General features: G+C 36.3%; 1 long non-coding RNA gene across 2 annotated transcripts; it reads right to left on the reverse strand.

Moving 5' to 3' along the window:
• Positions 1-6,116: 6,116 nt before the first annotated feature.
• Positions 6,117-8,848, reverse strand: LOC118483262. Of its 2 annotated transcripts, none has more exons than XR_004870112.1 (3): positions 8,713-8,848; positions 7,686-7,775; positions 6,117-6,218 (listed from the first exon to the last, which is right to left on the reverse strand). It is a non-coding gene; the product is annotated as an uncharacterized LOC118483262 (long non-coding RNA). The 2 variants fall into 2 exon arrangements; XR_004870113.1 differs by lacking the exon at positions 6,117-6,218 and adding an exon at positions 6,225-6,395.
• Between the last annotated feature and the right edge of the window lie 6,935 nt (positions 8,849-15,783).

Here is a 15,783-nt window from a genome sequence, read left to right on the forward strand (position 1 = left end):
CTCCAGTGTTAGGATCTGAGTTTGGATTGATTGTGATTTGTGTTTGAATTAAGATGAACAATGAAAGAGTACTGCAGCGGAATTTAATTGGAAACAAACTTTTCACAATCAAACAGGAGAATTGCTTTCAACATACATTTTCAACAATGAACCGAATGCTTAAATTTATTTCAAGATTCAATTACACTTGCATGTATGCAACAAACTCCCCCTCAGCCCGAGCTCAGTGATTTGTTCGTACAAGAAGAAGATGGTGAAAAGCTAATAGAACAGTACAGAGCACTGTTCTATTTAAAGGCACGAGCAAACCACTGAGCATCTTTGCTAACATCACCATGAAAGTGACATCTAACCTCCTAACAAACTCTAACAACTGATCTATATAACCTCTGCTATGCTAACTACTGTCACACATTACATTTCAGAAAGTAAACTAAACTACTGCTGCATCCTTCCACTGATGTTAACCCAGCAGCACTTGATATATCCAGCAGAGCTTGACTCATAGCAGTAGATTGAACAGCAGAACTTTAGTCTTCCATCAGTCTTTGACATGGGCAACAGTTATAGGTCAACAGTTTGTAATGATCAGTAGATTGGAGGTCAAGAGATGTTGAAACCACTTTCAAGGGGAGAGACTTGTATACACAACATCTGCTTATTCTGGATCCACTGCTCTTGATCCAGTTTTGGCTTTAATTATCTGTTCCTTTGATAGGGTTCAATCCCAACAATCTCCCCCTGGAACAGATAATGCCAAAACTCTTCATTATTGGAAGATCTTTATTGCCTCATCAACAGTTCCCTTATTTGCCCTTTGAGTTGTAATTCAAAGTTAAGGCATCTGTGTCATCATCATCCCTGCTAAGTGGAAGATCAAGGAGATCCTGCAAATCTTCAAGACTTAGGCCAAGTGCTTGTTCCCTTGTTATTTTCTTCACTTCTCCACTAGACTTGATCAATGTCAGTACATGGGTCTGTTTATCAGTTTTCCATTTTAGTACTTTTGAGTCTGGTGGGTTTCTTGGGAGATTTTTATTTGAAGAGGTGTTTGGTAATGCATGCCTATTAATGACTGACTGAGCAGTACTTGCAGGTTGATTCAACCCAAGAGTTTCTTCAATCATTCTCTTAATGCCCTCTTTTACAAGGTCATCACCTGCTATTAACTCTTGTACTGTTTCAGCATCCAACTGTTTTTCTTGCCTTCTTTTGTAGGTGGCAGCACCAGCAGGCGTAGTGGCTCTCCTGATTTGCAGCTTTGGTGGTCTGTTTAAAACCTCTGTTTCAAGATAGTCAGGTTTTTGTGGAGCATTAGGATCTGTCTTCCTTAATCTCTCCAAGCTTTTGTAGGTGGACCTGACTTTCTCTTCTTTCCATCTTAACACTTGATGATGATGAATCTGAAGACAGTGATGAACAAAGCGATGGGTACATCTCTGATGTAATCCAATCAGCGGAAGACTATTAGTTTATTTTAATTTCGTATTATTGTAATTTTATAAAATATTAATCTATGGTAATCAATTATTGAAAAAAGACCCAGAACGCCAAAAAAAATGACTGGAAAACGCCATAACGCCAAAAAAATAACTATGTGACACAAAAAGAATTAATTTGACGAGAAGAAATCTAGGAAAAACAGTAAAACGCCAAGTGATTAATGATTCTAGTTAACGCCACAATTATCTTGCACGCCAAAAATGAAGCAGCATGTTACACGCGAAAATCGGGAAAGGGGAAGAATATGGAAAAGACAAAAAAAACCCTCGGACCCTGATCATGCCCCACGCCACGTGTTGGGCCAGGATACGTTCTCAACGTTCTCACACTTTTGACCGTTTTCTCTTTATCCCATTTCTATATATATAATTTAGGGTAAATTATACTTTTCGTCCTTTATGTTTGTATCAGATTGCAATGGATAGCCTTTAACTTCAATAATTACAGTCACAATCCTTTATTTGGAAAACTCATTAACCCTATGTTCTTTACCACTAACTTGGTTAAAATTTTCAGTTAAATCCTATCAAATAAGGATAGTTTAGTCTTATTGCCAATTTAATTAAATTATAATTTAAAACAAAGCTTTAATATTTACCCTCACCCCCTCCATCTCTCTCTCAACTCACACTCTCCCCCTCAATCCTCTTTAAATCCTATCCTCTAGAAATAAAACCACCTGACCACCACCAAATCTTCACCGACTCTGACCACCATTAACCACCACCATATAATATCCAAGTTTCATACACAGACTATACATATACTACTGACTAATAATTACTAAAATGAAGCTCGCTAGCAAGCCCTAAAGTAAATCATCATTTTAGTTTTTTGACAACAAACCACAGACGACGCTATAACTACAAGTTTCGATCTGCAGCTGGAATTCAGAATAAACTTAAACAAAGAGATACAACAAACAAATAGCCTATGAATATATGCGAAATAACTCATAACCCATGCGTAACAGATCACAAACTCATATCTACTTCAAAATTCATCTATCATCCTACAATAAACACCTAAAAAACCAAATTACTTACAAATCATGAGATCATGAAGCGATTGTTACTCCGTACGAAACTTGTGGCGTGTTAATCGTAGCGAGTGAAGCAAATTTGAAAAATCAGAACAAGTTGTTGAAGAAGAGTAAAGAGAAATTAGGGTTTTTGGATTATGAATTGAGCTGTGCCAGAAATTTGGGAAGTCATGAGGAAAGAAATGAGGTGGTGGAGGCTGACTGAAATGCAACCCTATTTCATCACTCACCGACACGTGGCGGTTTCATTTACCAGACCCAGCGGCGGCTTCATCCGCAGTTCTAACTTCCGCACCAAAATTATTGGATATTCTGTTATTTAATAATTTGATCTTGGATTATATATGGTGGTGGTTAGTGGTGGTCAAAGTCGGTGAAGATTTGGTGGTGGTCAGGTGGTTTTATTTCTAGAGGATAGGATTTAAAGAGGGTTGAGTGTGAGTTGAGAGAGAGATGGAGGGGGTGAGGGTAAATATTAAAGCTTTGTTTTAAATTTTAATTTAATTAAATTGGTAAAAAGACTAAAAATACCCTTATGTGATAGGATTTAACTGAATATTTTAATCAAGTTAGTGGTAAAAGACGTAGGGTGCAATGAGTTTTCCAAATAAAGGATTATGACTGTAATTATTGAAGTTAAAGGCTATCCATTGCAATCTGATACAAACATAAAGGACGAAAAGTGTAATTTACCCTATAATTTAAATCGATGAAAGTAGAGACATAAAGAAGAAAACATATAACTCTTAGAAAGCTCACGCGCCTGGTTACTCTCTTCGCTAGCACCTGATCGGAGATGCTAAATGCATATACCTAAACCCGAACCCCACAATTGAAGAAAACTGTAATATGCAGAGTTCAACATTACATCACCGTAATCATCAAAATCAAAATCTCTTCTTTTTTTGCTTAACTTTCAATTACTATTAGTATTTGTACAAATAACATTTAATTGATCTCAAAAAAAAAAAGACAAACCTGGGTTACTAATGAAGAAGGCTATACAAATGAAGAACTGGAGCTGTAGGTCTGACAACTCAATTTGGGATCTTATTAGGGCGACTGATTTGAAGGCTTTGCTAATCGAATTAAGATTATAATCAGTTTGGGGGCTGGTTAGGGTTATAATGATTTGAAACGATGCAAAAGATGAGAACAAAAAGCCGTTGTAAGATGAAGTCCGGCCGGTGATTCTTCTCTCACTATCATCTCTCTGTTCATATTCTATCACTATCTCGCTTGGTGTTAATCTCCAAATTTCACTCTATCTCTCTTTCTCTCTCTATTTTTTTGAGTCTAAACACAACAATCATCTGCCCTCTAGAACTTTAAATCATCATCGAAACGACCATCTAACCTTAGACGATCAATGTAGTTCCTGTTCGATTTCTACAATAGATATTCATGTAGGGTTCGTTCTTTTTTATCTATGAAGGGTTGGTCTGAATTTATCGATGTAGGACAGTTTCAGTCAAACATTTCATTTAGGGTTCTCCCGATTGTGAATTTGTGATAAACAGAGCATGAGAACTTGTCTGACGGTTGGTTTTTATGTGAGGAAGATGGTTTAGGGTTTTCATCTGACGGGGGATTAATGACGTGTGTCTGCTTATGTGTCTTACATGTACAACAAACAATACAACAAAGAAAACCAAAAACACACCTAAAGCATAAAGTACAAATCCATCATGCACAAACACGTTACAAAATTATAATATATAATTGGTTTGTTTGCATGGTAATGGGTCAAAATGGATGATATTGCAGGTTTGGTGTTGATATTGCAGGATTGCATAGGTCAAAATGGGTTTGTTGGGATGTTAGGTTTGGATTTTGAAGGAAGAACGACTTAGTCTAACGGGAGTAAGAATATTAAAACCACAATGGTACATTCTGCAATGGAAAAAGGTAGTTTAGTCTTTTCACAATATTTTTAAATGAAATCTAAAGCTTATGTGACGACATATGTGCAGATTGTGATACATTAAAAGCAAAAGGGAGCAAAGTGTAAAAAAACTTTCAAGGAGCACCCTCAGGGGCGGACCTACCTCTTTGGTAGGGGTAACTCTCGCTACCCCTTGGTCGGAAAAAATTTGGAAAAATTAGTGTAAATTTTGGAAAAATTAGTGTAAATTTTGGAAAAATTTGATATTTTTTCAATTTCGTTACGGCTTATTTATAACACGTTACCCCTTGGTCGGAATCCTAGATCCGCCACTGAGCACCCTGCTGCCGTTATCAAACCACAAGTAACCAAATTACACAAGTGAGCACATTACACTTTATTTTAATAAACATTTTCATTACATACGAATAACGATATTTTTATATGAATAAAATAAGATGTTGACAAAATGGTGAAGCAGAAGACAAACTGAACATGCTATCAAAACAAAAACATAACATGTGAGGTGGGAATCTTACTTTATTTCCGCCTTTTCTTTTGTTTCTTGTACTTCCACCAAATAGGTTGCTAACCAATGCCACATAGCTTTACTATTAAATTTAATAATTTTTTTTCCCACAAGAAAGTAGAAAGAGAAAAAAAAATTATTGACCATGTAAACATCTAATTGATAGCGGTGCAAAATGATAAAAAGAGAGGTTACCCTTCACCTTATCTAAACATTTAGGGTTACCTTATCTAAACATTTAGGGTTCCCTCAATAACTAGGCCAAAGCTTTAGTGGAAATAAAGAGGTTACCTATTGGTGAAGTCTTCGCAATTAATTTTAGTTTCTTTTCTTAACAACTAAAATCACTACACTCGTTTTTTTAGGATTTGAATTCATAACCAAGTATACATAATAATTAATTATGTAGTTTCAATCCAAATTATAGAAATTATACAATAAAATTGATAGTTTTATTTTTTTACTTGAATATAATATAACTATATTTTAAATAACTATTAAAATGGTAATTACAATGTTGACATGTGGTGACTTCATACCTAATACGACGATGGATTTAATCAATTAATGTTGATTTGTCCATGGTCCATTGGTCCGTATATGTGACTTAACTCATAATTTAGACGGTGCAAATTAGTAGCCAACTTGTAATGGGTTTGTATTACGCATTAGACATGGCGGTTACTCCGTTTAAATGGTGTGGATGGATGTGCTAGCAATTTGCATACATAAATAGACACATACTATTTGTTCATAAAAACCTAACCATGTACAATGTATTCTTCTTATGGCTTTGTATGTTTTTTTCTTAAGAATTGGTATTACACACGAGTCCATATTTGACCTTAGTAATTATATGATTAAAATCATTTATATATGTTAAAATATTATTTTTTCTATAATAAACTATTAACTTTCTAGTTCATCATTGTCGATCATGATTTAACTAAGAATAATAAATAACTTAAAAAAATAGCTTGAGCGTGTTACGCCCTAACACGTTTAACCTTAAAAATGACGCAGCGGAAAAAGAGCTTTAAAATTTCTTTCCTTATTAACGACATTACTTTCACGAAGGTTCCAAATTCTAAAAAAATGTTAAACGTTCTATAAAAGAATTCACAACATTCATACTAAAATTTAGATTTCTAGACATTATATACTTCAACTATGTGACCGATCTATCTGTACAATCCTTGCTCTTGACTCGATCTACGTCCGCTTCACTTCCTTAGCAGCAAAAGAAGTCCGTGTAGTACCTGTGGGCATCACATACAACTTAGCCATTAGTCAATGACAACATCATATAACATTAATCTCAAATAATTAAAGATTGAATAACGTTCGATAATGTAACTTCATCCATTCGAATAACCCTTCTCCTTCTCTTGTTCCGGATTCGCCTTAAATTTCATAAGAATCCGATGTACTCATTCCTGCATTACATACCGACCTCAAACGCATAATTAGTAACGTTAAAATTCTAACATATCAGTTCATGCATACATACGTACTTACATACAAACATACATACACATCTGCATGCATACATACATACCTTTCCTACAACCTTACTTACGTGCATACACTCACACATGTCTTTACACATACATACATACACAACTACATACGAACATACCTTTCCTACATCTTTACAAAATCATACAATATTTACATGGGGTCTTAGACTTAGGTTTACAACTCATAAGCGTCAAGGGAACACTCGAAATCATGATTGGAAGGCTCGCCATAGACCACGGGTAATATACCGAAGCCTACGATGCATAATTAACATAAATAACTAAATTTCAGCTTTTTGGACATGGGGAGGGCGTCGGTGACGGCCCTAGGGGTCGTAGGCGACGGCCCTTGCATTTACACGTAGCCAAAAACCTCCGTAGGCAGCAAAATAACCCGTCAGCAAAAACTGACTTTCCAGGGGTCGTAGGCGACGGCCACTTAGGCCGTAGGCTACGGCCTCTAGAAAATCAGTTTTCCTGGTGTGTTGATTTCGTCGTTCGAACGCACTAAAACTCGCATAACTTTTGAACCGTTTACCCGTTTAACCTCCCGTTTCTTCCTACATGCTTGTAAATTCACATTCTATCATATTAACTTAAAATCCTACCTCCAGATTAAGGAAATTCTTAACTTACGTGCGTTCGACATATTATCATTTTCTAACTATTTGACCCGTTCGTGCATTTATCAACATAATCAGTTTATTTGACCTCAATCTCATAAGAACTTTAATAATTTCATTGGCACCTATCATAAAAGATTAAATTCTCGGACGTCTTGCATCCTCTTAACCCATTTCCGCTCAAAAGCTTATTTTTGACCCGTTATGGGTATTTGCGCATTAAGTGGACTATGACATACCAAACCCTATACTTCGCTTTCATACTTGTCCAAGACATTACTCTAATCGAATAGCTCGTTTCCAAACGACTTCTAAGGTCGTTTGCCCGATATACCTACCAAGGGCATTTTAGTCAACCATGTTCTATCCTTAATAACAAAGGAATTCCTTACATAAGTAACCAATTCCACTACTTAGCTACAATTTCTTAATCACGCCTACCTTGCTCGGATCAAAACTAAAATCCGTTTAATACTTCATTGACATCATACAATTCATTCCTATTCGACCTCAATTATCACATATAATTAAATTGCATATAACATTACATAAACAACTAAGAAGTGATTACGGAATCACTTACCTTGAGCGTCCATTTTCGCATTGGCTTCCTTGTCCCCTCTTGACCCGTTAGTCTTTCGTGCTTGAGTCCACTTCCACATGATCCCTAATGCTTTCGTGTTACCGCAATCACATCCTTGTTAGTGTACACGATTACACATATAAATGATCATATCAAAAGCATAACTCACATTTGACTTTCATGGTCAAGTCTAATAAACATAAAGCATACATCCAAAATCACATCTTTTTAGACTCATGAAATCCATCATGTTAACGCATAAAACATTAGCACATATCATACGACACTATGTACATTTCGTACTTATGATGCTAAAGTACTTACAACCACATGATCACATAATCATACTCGCATACACATTTGCTTACATATACTTTCACATATCATACACCTTCGCTCTTAATTACCTTGATTCAAGCACATCTAATACAAGGCGAGCATTACACCATTCAAGCACAAGGTACAAGCTCCTAATGCATAATTTTACCAAACCATACATTCAATCCGAATTCTCATATAGACTCCACCTTAAGCACACTTAACATATTATTTTGCTAACGACTACACCATAAACACCTTCTATACATACTTACCCACAACTTTCATATGATTTCACAATTTTGTTTTCTTAGGCATTTCATCGAACACTTGGCGTGCGTACTAATATCTAAGCATAATGTACAAGCATTTTCATTCTTTTTCTTCCTAGTTATTTACTTTCAAACATTAGCAAAGCAAAATGCTAAATCAATTTCATACCATGCTCAATCTAACTAGCAAGATGGTCACATACAACATAACATATCTAGGATCGAACAAAGACTAGACATGGGTGACATACCCATGTCGCCATCTCCATCAACCTATGATGGGTTTCATCTCCAAACACCTAATTAATCAAAATTATGCATAGCACATGTTTCGTATGGTGATTCTAGCACATAATAACGCTTAATTTCATACAAATTCGTGGATTGATCAAAAACCCACTTCTTACAAAATCACCAAATCACAAAATACAACTTACCATGTGTTTATCTTGTGTAGATGGTTGGGAATATAGCTCATGCATCCATCAAACCTTCATTTTTCTCTTCCAATTTGGGGAATTTTGTGGTTTTTAGGGTTTGTCTTCTCCCCTGCTCAATCCATCACCCACACACACCTCTCTAATGTGTGTGTTTTATTTTTTTAAGTTTATGTAATTTCATCTTTCAAGTTGCCCAAGTTTGGCCCCTCAAGATTCACCATATTCCCATACTTGCCACAACTTCATTTCTTTAAATAAAACACTTTCTTATTTATCCTCTTTTAACCCTTGTAATCTGTTAATTGTTAGTCACAAATTTTTCCATCCCTTATATTTAACTTGTAACTATAACTAAGTTAACTAACTTAGTTACCATGTCACATCGTGTAAAACAAAACATGCTCGAAATTTAATAATTCGGTTTTTGGGGCGTTATAGAGCGGCCTCTTACGGAGTTTGTGTATGCATGATGAAATCCATCACAAAACACTAAATTATTTGAAGAAAAAAAAACCTAAATTGTTCGAATTTTTTTATCAATGTTTTGATTTTTTTAATTTATATCTTTTAAATACACATGTGTATGTTATATACATTTAATTCACAAACTAATTTATTTATATGTTTTTGCAACTTTTAAGTATTTATCTACATATTAGTAGCTAATATAGCGTACATAGGATTACACATGTACAAATTCTATAAATGAACCCTTTTAATATGAACCCTTCATTTAATTTGAGCACACTTTAATTAGTTGCTAAGGTTAAATCTGTTGTTTTATTACATTCTCATAAAAATTAGCGGTTCTCTTTTTTCTAGTTGACTTCTTTAAACTAGCCCCACCCATTTTTTTTTAATTTAGTAAGTTTTTATACGATTTTTTTTTCTAAACTACACCAAAAAATTAACACCTTACATATCAATTAGACTATAGTATTTAAAAAACTGTAATGAACCTTTACATATATGTAATAAGAATATGTATGCAAAATTCTTCATATGTAATATGTTGTTACATACGTGTAACATTAACAATTACATATAAAATTTGTTCATATTAGCCTATTAGGTGTGTGTATATTTCAAAATTCGGTTCTCAATCTAAATTAAAGAAATGGTTGAGATATGAGCAAATATTTTAAAATTTGTTCATATAAGACCCGCGCGCGATGTAGCGCTGGCACTTCGTAAATATCGAACGGATTAGTTCAAGTGTTATGTGATGTGTTAACAATATCGAATCTATATTGTCAAGCCAAAAACTCTCGAGGGGGTCAAAGTTGCATTTACAAAGTTCATAAAAAGTTTAGTGGTTAAAAATTGCATTTCCTAAATTTAAGGGTTAAGAAAGGGTAAAGATAAAATTTGATAAAGTTTGGGGTAAGAAGGAAACTATAACAAAGTTGAGGCTAAAAAGGAAACTACCACAAAGTTAGGGTGTCAAAAGCAAACTATGTGTAAAATAGAGTAGTAGTTTAGGGACTAAATTTGCCATTTTGTGGTTGGGTCTGAAAAGGAAACTACCACAAAGTTAGGGTGTCAAAAGCAAACTGTGTAAAATAGAGTAGTAGTTTAGGGACTAAATTTGTCATTTTATGAAACTTTGAAGGTACCAAAGTCAATGGGCTAAAATTGCAACATCGTAAAAGTATGGGGGAGAGGGGGGCAAAGTCGGTGGGGTTTCCCCCAACTTTGTCTTTTAAGTTATAGTATAATATGGGGCGACAAAATGAGGGAACTGGTTAAAAAGATGAATCAACATCCATCGTCAATTTTTTGTTTAATTTTTGTTGTTTAACTAAGATAGCTCGTGTATAGTATATTACATTAACAAGAAAATGCATAGAAAATCCAAAATTTTACCATTTGTAGTGTGAGCACAACTTAGTTATATGAAGTAATAAAACACTTTCTAAATACACCGACATAATGTATGTATAAATGTTCATACATATAATGATGCGTGGTTATACACATAACTATATTTTAGAGTAACCTACAATTTGAGTCCATGTGGTAAACACCCAAGGACATGTGTGTGACACCTGTGAAGAAAGGAGCTTCTTCTTCAACTGCAGTTATGAAACAGGAAGGTATAGCCGCCAAACACAAACAAGACAAGGCAACGCCTGTGAAGAAAGGTTCTAATGCCGCCGAAGACCTTGGTTTCAACCCTAATTCAGAGTAGGATTATGATTCAGACATATTAAAAATGGTATGGAATTATGAATCCAAAAAAGAGGATTATTCATGGGCTTGGCACAATCCCTACAAAGGCGAGGGGTTTGATCCCCCGGTGATGTAGCCAAATTTCGGGCGTGATGACGCGTGACACACCCCACACCATGGGTGTGACTGGATGGGGCATTGGTACTTTCACCGACGAGGGAGAGGAAGAAAGAGACGTTGAGGGTGACGTGGCATCCTAAATGAGAATTAAAAATAATTATGTTGCAAGTGAAACCATAACACACTTTAATAAAAGAAAAAAAAAGTAAGTGATAACCTACTAAGTATGAAGAACATATTATTTTTTTAGTAAAGAAATAAAACACTATGATGTTCTAGGATATGATTTAGCCAAAGACAATGGATTGACGAAGACGTAAGCCTTATTGGTGGGACACACCAAGCTCGTGGTTTAACATTCCCCTGGCCAGATGTAGGAGCCTATCTAGATATATTTTTATTGATTATCTTTCTTTTTATTTCTTAGGGTATACAGGACACTTCTCAGGGAGGGCTGCGATGACCCAAGTCCCTGAACGGGAACACCGTCGCCATCAACGCGGGGAGGCAATTCGGTGATAGGGATCGGTGTGTATTCACCGATGAGGGAATCAAAGTTTAAACGGCTATATAGCCGTTATACATTTAAAAAAAAATCCTAACCCCTATAAATACTACCTCTTTAATCTTTAATTTTTTCAAACCCAAAATAACTCTCACCCATTTAACTCATCTAATTTTTTTAACCAATCTTTAAAAAAAATGGATTCCAAGTTCCCGTTTTTTTCTCCCCTGCCCGACTTTCCCGACAATGAAGATTCATCGTGAAGCGATGGTCGTTTAATTTTCTTCCAAAATCTCATCCAACAAGTGGAGCTACTAGACACGGTATCGTCTAGTAAAAAAAAATTGTCCGTCGAGATCGTGTGGAGACCACGAAACACTCATGGCCGATTATGTTGTCGAAAATCCAAAATTTAATGCCGATATTGTTCGTCAGAGGTTTCGTATGTCCAAGTCTTTGTTCCTAAAAATTGTTAGTGACGTGGAAGTGAATAACGAGTGGTTCCAAAACGGTGAAAAAGATAAGGTCCATCGTGTATACGTGCATTATTTTACATAACATGATTATAAAAGACGACGGAAGGGCAATAGCACCGGTACACATTCAAGATCCTTCAGTCGAACCCGTCTTCGATGATACAGCTTATAGCGAGCTCATTGACGAAGAAACACATTGGAGACTAAAACACGATCTCGTTAAGCATCTAGGACGTTTAGATCTACCTCACCTTGAAGTGAGTTCCGACGACGAGTAGTTTGTTTTTTTATTTTTCTAGTTTGAATGTAATTTTTATTTTTAATTTAATGAAATGTCTTTTATTAAATTTTATTTAATTTTTATTAATATTTGTTTAATTTATAAACATGCATAATTACAACAAATAAAAAAAAAAACACACAAGTCCCCCAAGAGAGGAGTGTCGCCATCAAATTGAGGGTGTGAGGGGAGTTAAGAGGGGAATTGACGTGGCGCGTGCTGATTGGCCGTGCGTAAGAGATGGGACTCCCCTAAGAGAGGAGTGCCCCTCTCACCCTTAAATTGGTATATATTACGAGTACGCTTTTTATGTTTTTTACATCGAATCTAGTCTTTTAAGATAGGAATGGTGATACGTATCTATAACCTACTTTTTCTATCTCTCTTATAATCTTATTACGTTTTCTACTGATTTTGTTACATGTCATAAGGGGGAACAAGGCATTCTCAAGCTAGGAGTCTTGGGTATCACTAACGATGATCGGGTGATGCTTGCCGACTTGGTGTGTGTAGGAGAGAGAGATAGAGATAATGTAGAGTAAAAGTGGTGGTTAGTTTAGGGTAGTATTTCCAGTTACCACATGTAACGTGTTTTAGGATAGTATTTGATAATATTGAGGTGCCAATACAAAATTGGTGAAATCTCATATATATTAGGTTGCATCCTTTCCCCTAATCTCATCTCATAATTAAATAAATACTTACTCAAGAAAAATATTACCCTTATATGAATTCTTATATTTTTATAACATACAATTTCAAAGGAGTTTAAGAGTATTTTAGTTTGGTTGTTCTGTTTGGGTGGGCTAGGTCTCCTATTGTTTTTAAGTATTTGGAGGTCCTGGGTTCAAGTCCAGGCAAGAAGGTTAAAAAACTAACTTGGTGATACTAACATGCTAACTACTAACCCGGTTAGCAATATCCTAACCGTACGCCGTTAAAAAAAAGTATAGCTTTTCCCGAGGTTTTCAGTTATATAATTTTGGAATTATTACTATTATTTTTATTATATATATTTATAAACCATGATTCAATTTAGTTGTTTTTTTCTTTACAATGAGAATCGGGTATCGTCCGAACAACACTGTTACTAGTGACGTGTTCGATTTTATGGTTGTCCCAAAGTGACGCTATATAAGCTAATAGCGAGTGATGGTAAGTAACAAAACAAGTCGATACCGGCCAAACAACACTTGTGTCGATATCAATATTTGTTTCTTTAGTTTTCAATCGATATAAAACACGTGTTGACCAAATGATTCTTATTATAGTTTTCGTTTGAGGTAGTTTAGGTTTATATAGGGTGTCAAATCCCTAAATTACATCTTGTAGCGTTCTTATTCAAGGGTCCTTGACAAGTAGAAAAAATAGACTCCAAAACTAAACACCCCTTCACAACCCTTCCTACTTCACTGAATTGTTGAGTTTAGAGATTGTACCGCTTTAAGCTTTCAATCGTACAATCACACCATTTCTTTTTTTTTTCTTCTTCAATCTTTAGTTCATCAGCCCTAGCCATTCTTCCCGTTCCAAACCTTCAATCGTCAGTCAACCTTTTTTTGTGTTGCGCCACTCGCTACTTGCCACAATTATTTATTATAATTTAAAACAATATTGGGCAAATAGGTTTAGTCGGGTAAATGAGTTTAATTGTTTTACGAGCCAAAACTAAATCAAAAGTTTAAGGGGTTTTACAAACAAATTGGGGTACTAGAATTAATTATAATCTTTTATCTAAAAAACAGTTTTGGCCCCAATGAGAGTGGACCATGGGTTGTCGCCCACTTTGCCTCTCCCAAGGGCCGACCATGGAACTCAACCCAACCCATCCAAGCTTTCCCCTTTACCGCTGACGCTATCTTTTGGAAGCCCTTATACTCACCATCCCTTAGGGTGGTGGGAGTGGGCTCGACAAAACGTCTCGGCTGCATGCGTTGTGATGCAGCAAGACGACAAGCACCACTCCGTGGCGTGCGACAAGATGGTGTGATATTAGCTGGTGCTGCAAGGAGATGCGAAGGTTTACCCGACTTGCCAAGAGATATGATAGTTTTTGGTGTGTGCCTCCCTCAAAACTAGCCATTCATATAATATTTGATGTTGGTGCACGATGTCTATAGCCTACGTCTTGTGTCTAGGTCATAATGTATAGGGGTCTTAATGTCAAAAATGTAAAGTTAAGGGGTTAGTTTGTAATTTCGCTATTAGTCAGAATATATTGTTTCCATATTCTAGATATTAGATTGATTTACACTGATTATGTTTCCATATTGTATTCTATTTAAACTCTGTACATGTTTCATTATAATTGCAATATATACAAAACACAATTACTCTGATTAACTTGGTATCAGAGACAATCTCCTAACCCTAATTCTGCCACCACCCTTCTTCCTCAGATCTGCAGCCTTCTGCGATCTTTCTACACAGCAAAACAATGGCCCTTCTTGCTTCATTCACCACAGCCGAGAAAACCAGCCATAATTCTCACAAATTCGCCTTTACCCTTTCACCCTCTAACTATGGTCACTGGAAAACCATGATACATCCTTTCCTTGTCACAAACAAACTCTTTGATTACATTGATGGGACTATCCCATGTCCAGATCCTGTCATCACTGTCCCTAACACAGACACTACATTACCTCCTACAACTCAACCAAACCCTAACCATACAACATGGGTTTCTAATGACGCTCACGTACGAATGCTGCTTCTGTCCACCATCTCTGAAAGTGCATTTCAACACGTTCAGGGCACCACTTCTCGGGAATTATGGCTAGCCCTGGAACGCGCCTTTGCCCCGCATTCAATCTCTCGTGAATATACTTTGAAATCACAACTGCTCAGAATTCAGATGCAACCAGATGAATCATCCACTGCTTATCTTACCAGGGCCAGAGAGTATGCTGATGCATTAGCCAATATAGGTGAACCCTTCAAAGAAAAGGATCTCGTCATGCTTGTTGTTACTGGCCTTCGTGAGGAATATGATGGCTTCAAATCACAAATTGTGGGTCGTTCATCACCAGCTCCCTTTTCTGACCTCTTTGCATTACTTGTTGATCATGAGTACATGATAAAGAAACCAGACCCATCTCCTGCTCAAGCATTCACTGTCACCAGCAACCGTCCCACTCCGCCCTCTGCAGCCCCGTCTTTACCAGCCGATATTGTTCAGGCTCTTCAACAGATTATGTCTCAGCTAGGTTTACAGGTTCAGCCTCAAACTTCCTCACAACAACAATCTCAACCTCAGCCACAAGCTTTCTTTGGGTCTCGGGGTCGCGATCGGAGCTCCTCATATCGTGGCCGTGGGGGACGTGGCAACTCTCGATATAACAACAATCACAACAACTCCTACAACAATGGAAATAACAGAGGTCAATTTAATTGGGCATCTAATCAAAACACTGTTTTTGGTACTTGTAACAGGTGTGGAATCGGGCACATTCCGTCTTAGTGCCCAAACCGGGATCCTAGTACCCTAAGGACACCACCACCATCCGCAAACT

This window comes from Helianthus annuus, chromosome 10 (assembly GCF_002127325.2).
Source record: "Helianthus annuus cultivar XRQ/B chromosome 10, HanXRQr2.0-SUNRISE, whole genome shotgun sequence".
NCBI lineage: Eukaryota > Viridiplantae > Streptophyta > Magnoliopsida > Asterales > Asteraceae > Helianthus > Helianthus annuus.